The following is a 6540-nucleotide window of genomic DNA, read 5'->3' on the forward strand; positions in this document are numbered from 1 at the left end:
TTGGAAGAAACACAAATACATGGAGGTTAAAGATCATCCTACTAAAGAATGAATGGGTCAGCCAGGAAATTAAAGAATAAAAAATACATGGAAACAGAGGCGGAGCAAGATGGCAGAGGAGTAGGAGACCTGGATGTTGTCTGGTCTCAGGAATTCAGCTGGATAGGGATCAAACCATTCTGAACACCTACGAACTGAAAAGGAGATCGAAGAAAAGAATAGCAACAACTCTCTGAACAGAAAAGCGAACACTTTCTGGAAGGTAGGACGTGCGGAGAAGTGAATCCGAGGCGATATTCAGGGAGGATAGACAGCGGGGGAGGGGGCTTCCATCGGCCACTTCTGGCAAGTGATAGAGCCCCGGAGCACAAAATCGGAACTTTTAAAAGTCTGCTCCACCGAGGGACGTCGCTCCAGTGGCTAAGCGGGGGGTGGAACCCTAGCGGGACAGTGTGGTCTCAGGACCCTGGGGGTCACAGAAAGACGGGGGGTGCCTGAGTGCGGCAGAGATCCCAGGTATCGGAGTGGGGAAGCCGGCTGCAGAGACAGAGGTGAGGTGCAGGCTCTCAGCTTGGGGTTGCTATAAACTGATCCGCGGCACAGTCGGGCCACTGTTCTTCCGGCAGGGACCCAACAAGCGGCAGATCCAGGGAGACTCCCCTTCCTCCCCTGGGAGGAGTGGCGTGGGAGTGCACCGCAGGGATCTGCTGGGTTTGGAGACTCCACACCGAGTCGGGTGCCAGAGATAGAAACACTCGGTCACAGGCCGGGTGAGCACTGAGTGCGGCCAGAGACTGGGGAGATGGGAGTGATTGACTGCTTTTCTCTGGGAGCTCACTGAGAAGCGGGGCCCCGAGTTCTCGGCTCCTCCGGGGTGGAGATTGGGAGGCCGCCATTTTCACTCTCGGCCTCCAAAGCTGTACTGAAAGCTTGCAGGGAACAAAAACTCCTGAGAGCAAACACCAGCAGATTACATAGTCTGGACTGGCAAGGGCGGGGCAATTCCACCTCTGGCAAAGACATTTGGGAAACATGGCAACAGGCCCCTCTCCCAGAAGATCAGCAAGAACAGCCAGCCAAGACCAAGTTTACGGATCAATGAGAACGGAGAACTCCAGAGCTAGGGGAATACTGCACATAAAATCCATGGCTTTTTTACCATGATTCTTTAGTCTTTCAAAGTTAATTTTTTTTAACTGTTTTTTTTTTTTGAATTTTTCTTTGTCCCTTTTTCAACCAACATCTTATCAATCACTTTTTTAAAAAACATTTTTATTTTTCATTGTTAAAGTCATATTCTATCCCTTCATAGTAGTTACCCTTCTCTTTGGCATATATATATAAGATGTTCTCTCTTTAAAATTTTCAGATACAGTTTCTTCTAACAAATCAAAATATACCCTGAATCTCTAGTGTATGGCTTTGTTCTAGTCTCCTGCCTGATCACATTCTCTCCCTTTTTTTTTCTATTTTTTTTAAAACCTCTTCCTTCTTTTTGCAAACAACTTATCTTAAATTCCTTTTATAAAATTTTTTATAATTTTCATCGTTACAGTCATATTCCACCCCTTCATCGTATCAACCCTCATTTTTGTACATATATATGTTTTTCTTTCTTTAAAATTTTGGGAGGCACTTTCTTCTAAGAGACCAAAATACACCCAAAATCTAGTGTGTGGCACTGATCTATGCACCAGCCTGATCATATTTGATCATATTCTGCTTTTTGTTTTGTTTTGTTTTGTTCTGTCTTTGTTTGTTTTTATCTTTTCTTTTTCTTCCTTTCCCTTTCTTTCCCCCGGTTTCAGGTCTTTTCTGGTTTGTTTAGAGTATATTTTCTGGAGACGGTGTTACCTTTTAGCATTTTGTTCTCTCATTCATCTATTCTCCTCTGGACAAAATGACAAGACAGAAAAAAATCACCTCAACAAAAAGAACAAGAGGCAGTACGGACTGCCAGGGACCTACTCAATACGGACATTAGTATGATATCGGATCTAGAGTTCAGAATCATGATTTTAAAGATACTAGCTGGGCTTGAAAAAAGCATGGAAGATATTAGAGAAACCGTTTCTGGAGAAAAAAAAGAACTAAAATCTAACCAAGTCAAAATAAAAAAGGCTATAAATGAGGTGCAATAAAAAATGGGGGTGCTAATGGCTACCATAAATGAGGCAGAAGAGAGAATTAGTGATATAGAAGACCAAATGATGGAATATAAGGAAGCTGAGAAAAAGAGAAATAAACAACTCCTGGATCACGAGGGCAGAATTCGAGATATAAGTGATACCATAAGACGAAACAACCTTAGAATAATTGGGATCCCAGAAGAAGAAAAAAGAGAGAGAGGGGCAGAAGGTATATTGGAGCAAATTATAGCAGAGAACTTCCCTAATTTGGGCAAGGAAACAGGCATCAAAATCCAGGAGGCACAGAGAACCCCTCTCAAAATCAATAAAAATAGGTCAACACCCCAACATCTAATAGTAAAATTTACGAGTCTCAGAGACAAAGAGAAAATCCTCAAAGCAGCTCGGGAGAAGAGATATGTAACCTACAATGGTAGAAACATTACACTGGCAACAGACCTATCCACAGAGACCTGGCAGGCCAGAAAGGACTGGTGTGATATATTCAGAGCACTAAATGAGAAAAATATGCAGCCAAGAATACTATATACAGCTAGGCTGTCACTGAAAATAGAAGGAGAGATAAAAAGCTTCCAGGACAAACAAAAACTAAAGGAATTTGCAAACACGAAACCAGCCCTACAAGAAATATTGAAAGCGGAGTGCCTGGGAGGCTTAGTCGTTAAGCGTCTGCCTTCAGCTCAGGTCATGATCCCAGGGTCCTGGGTTCAAGCCCTACATCGGGCTCCCTGCTCGGCAGGAAGCCTGCTTCTCCCTCTCCCACTCCCCCTGCTTGTGTTCCCTCTCTCGCTGTTTCTCTCTCTGTCAAATAAATAAAATCTTAAAAAAAAAAAAGAAAGAAATATTGAAAGGGGTCCTCTAAGCAAAGAGAGAGCCTAAAAGCAACATAGACCAGAAAGGAACACAGACAATATACAGTAACAGTCACCTTACAGGCAATACAATGGCACTAACTTTATATCTTTCAATAGTTACCCTGAATGTAAATGGGCTAAATGCCCCAATCAAAAGACACAGGCTATCAAATTGGATAAAAAAACAAGACCCATTGATAGGCTGTCTGCAAGAGACTCATTTTAGATCCAAAGACACCCCCAGATTGAAAGGGAGGTAGGGGAAAACCATTTACCATGCTAATGGACACCAAAAGAAAGCTGGGGTGGCAATCCTTATATCATACAAATTAGATTTTAAACCAAAGACTGTAATAAGAGATGAGGAAGGACACTATATCCTACTTAAAGGGTCTATCCAACAAGAAGGTCTAACAACTGTAAATATCTATGCCCCTAACATGGGAGCAGCCAATTATATAAGGCAATTAATAACAAAAGCAAAGAAACACATTAACAGCAATACAATAATAGTGGGGGACTTTAACACCCCCTTCACTGAAATGGACAGATCATCTAAGCAAAAGATCAACAAGGAAATAAAGACTTTAAAGGACACACTGGACCAAATGTACTTCACAGACATATTCAGAGCATTCTATCCCAAAGCAATGGAATACACATTCTTCTCTAATGCCCATGGAACATTCTCCAGAATAGATCACATACTAGGTCACAAATCAGGTCTCAACTGGTACCAAAAGATGGGGATCATTCCCTGCATATTTTTGGACCAAAATGCTTTGAAACTAGAACTCAATCACAAGAGGAAAGTCGGAAAGAACTCAAATACATGGAGGCTAAAGAGCATCCAACTAAAGAATGAATGGGTCAACCAGGAAATTAAAGAAGAATTTAAAAAATTCATGGAAACCAATGAAAATGAAAACACAACTGTTCAAAATCGTTGGGATGCAGCAAACGCAGTCCTAAGAGGAAAGTATATAACAATACAAGCCTTTCTCAAGAAAAAAAAAAAGGTCTCAAATACACAACTTAACCCAACACCTAAAGGAGCTGGAAAAAGAACAGCAAATAAAGCCTAAACCCAGCAGGAGAAGAGAAATAAGAAAGATCAGAGCAGAAATCAATGAAATAGAAACCAAAAAATCAGTAGAACAGATCAATGAAACTAGGAGCTGGTTCTTTGAAAGAATTAACAAGATTGATAAACCCCTGGCCAGACTTATCAAAAAGAAAAGAGAAATGACCCAAATCAACAAAATCATGAATGAAAGAGGAGAGATCACAACCAACACCAAAGAAATACAAACAATTATAAGAACATATTATGAGCAACTCTATGCCAGCAAATTAGATAACCTGGAAGAAATGGATGCATTCCTAGAGATGTATCAACTACCAAAACTGAACCAGGAAGAAATAGAAAACCTGAACAGACCTATAACCACTAAGGAAATTGAAGCAGTCATCAAAAATCTCCCAAAACACAAAAGCCCAGGGCCAGATGGCTTCCCAGGGGAATTCTACCAAACATTTCAAGAAGAATTAATACCTATCCTTCTGAAACTGTTCCAAAAAATAGAAATGGAAGGAAAACTTCCAAACTCATTTTATGAGGCCAGCATTACCTTGATCCCAAAACCAGACAAAGACCCCATCAAAAAGGAGAATTACAGACCAATATCCCTGATGAACATGGATGCAAAAATTCTCACCAAAATACTAGCCAATAGGATCCAACAGTACATTAAAAGGATTATTCACCACGACCAAGTCGGATTTATCCCTGGGCTGCAAGGTTGGTTCAACATCCGCAAATCAATCAACGTGATACAATACATTAACAAAAGAAAAAACAAGAATCACATGATCCTCTCAATAGATGCAGAAAAAGCATTTGACAAAGTACAGCATCCTTTCTTGATCAAAACTCTTCAGAGTATAGGGATAGAGGGTACATACCTCAATATCATAAAAGCCATCTATGAAAAACCTACAGCGAATATCATTCTCAATGGGGAAAAACTGAGAGCTTTCCCCCTAAGGTCAGGAACGCGGCAGGGATGTCCACTATCACCACTGCTATTCAACATAGTATTGGAAGTCCTAGCCACAGCAATCAGACAACAAAAAGAAATAAAAGGCATCCAAATAGGCAAAGAAGAAGTCAAACTCTCACTTCTTGCAGATGATATGATACTTTATGTGGAAAATCCCAAAGACTCCACCCCAAAACTGGTAGAACTCATACAGGAATTCAGTAAAGTGGCAGGATATAAAATCAATGCACAGAAATCAGTGGCATTCCTATACACCAACAACAAGATAGAAGAAAGAGAAGTTAAGGAGTCGATCCCATTTACAATTGCACCCAAAACCATAAGATACCTAGGAATAAATCTAACCAAAGAGGCAAAGGATCTGTACTCAGAAAACTATAAAATACTCATGAAAGAAATTGAGGAAGACACAAAGAAATGGAAAAACGTTCCATGCTCATGGATTGGAAGAACAAATATTGTGAAGATGTCAATGCTACCTAGAGCAATCTACACATTCAATGCAATCCCTATCAAAATACTATCCACTTTTTTCAAAGAAATGGAACAAATAATCCTAAAATTTGTGTGGAACCAGACAAGACCCCGAATAGCCAGAGGAATGTTGAAAAAGAAAAGCAAAGCTGGTGGCATCACAATTCTGGACGTCCAGCTCTATTACAAAGCTGTAATCACCAAGACAGTATGGTAATGGCACAAAAACAGACAAATAGATCAATGGAACAGAATAGAGAGCCCAGAAATGGACCCTCAATGCTATGGTCAACTAATCTTCGACAAAGCAGGAAAGAATGTTCAATGGAAAAAAGACAGTCTCTTCAACAAATGGTGTTGGGAAAATTGGACAGCCACATGCAGAAGAATGAAACTGGACCATTTCCTTACACCACACTCAAAAATAGACTCAAAATGGTTGAAAGACCTAAATGTGAGACAGGAGTCCATCAACATCCTAAAGGAGAACACAGGTAGCAACCTCTTCGACCTCAGCTGCAGCAACTTCTTCCTAGAAACATCGCCAAAGGCAAGGGAAGCAAGGGCCAAAATGAACTATTGGGACTTCATCAGGATAAAAAGCTTTTGCACAGCAAAAGAAACAGTCAACAAAACCAAAAGACAACCGACAGAATGGGAGAAGATATTTGCAAATGACATATCAGATAAAGGGCTAGTATCTAAAATCTATAAAGAACTTATCAAACTCAACACCCAAAGAACAAATGATCCAATCAAGAAATGGGCAGAAGACATGAACAGACATTTTTCCAAAGAAGACATCCAAATGGCCAACAGACACATGAAAAAGTGCTCAACATCACTCGGCATCAGGGAAATCCAGATGAAAACCTCAATGAGATACCACCTCACACCAGTCAGAATGGTTAAAATTAACAAGTCAGGAAATGACAGATGTTGGCAGGGATGTGGAGAAAGGGGAACCCTCCTACACTGTTGGTGGGAATGCAAGCTGGT

Source organism: Phoca vitulina, unplaced genomic scaffold, assembly GCF_004348235.1.
Source record: "Phoca vitulina isolate PV1807 unplaced genomic scaffold, GSC_HSeal_1.0 scaffold112, whole genome shotgun sequence".
Taxonomy (NCBI): domain Eukaryota; kingdom Metazoa; phylum Chordata; class Mammalia; order Carnivora; family Phocidae; genus Phoca; species Phoca vitulina.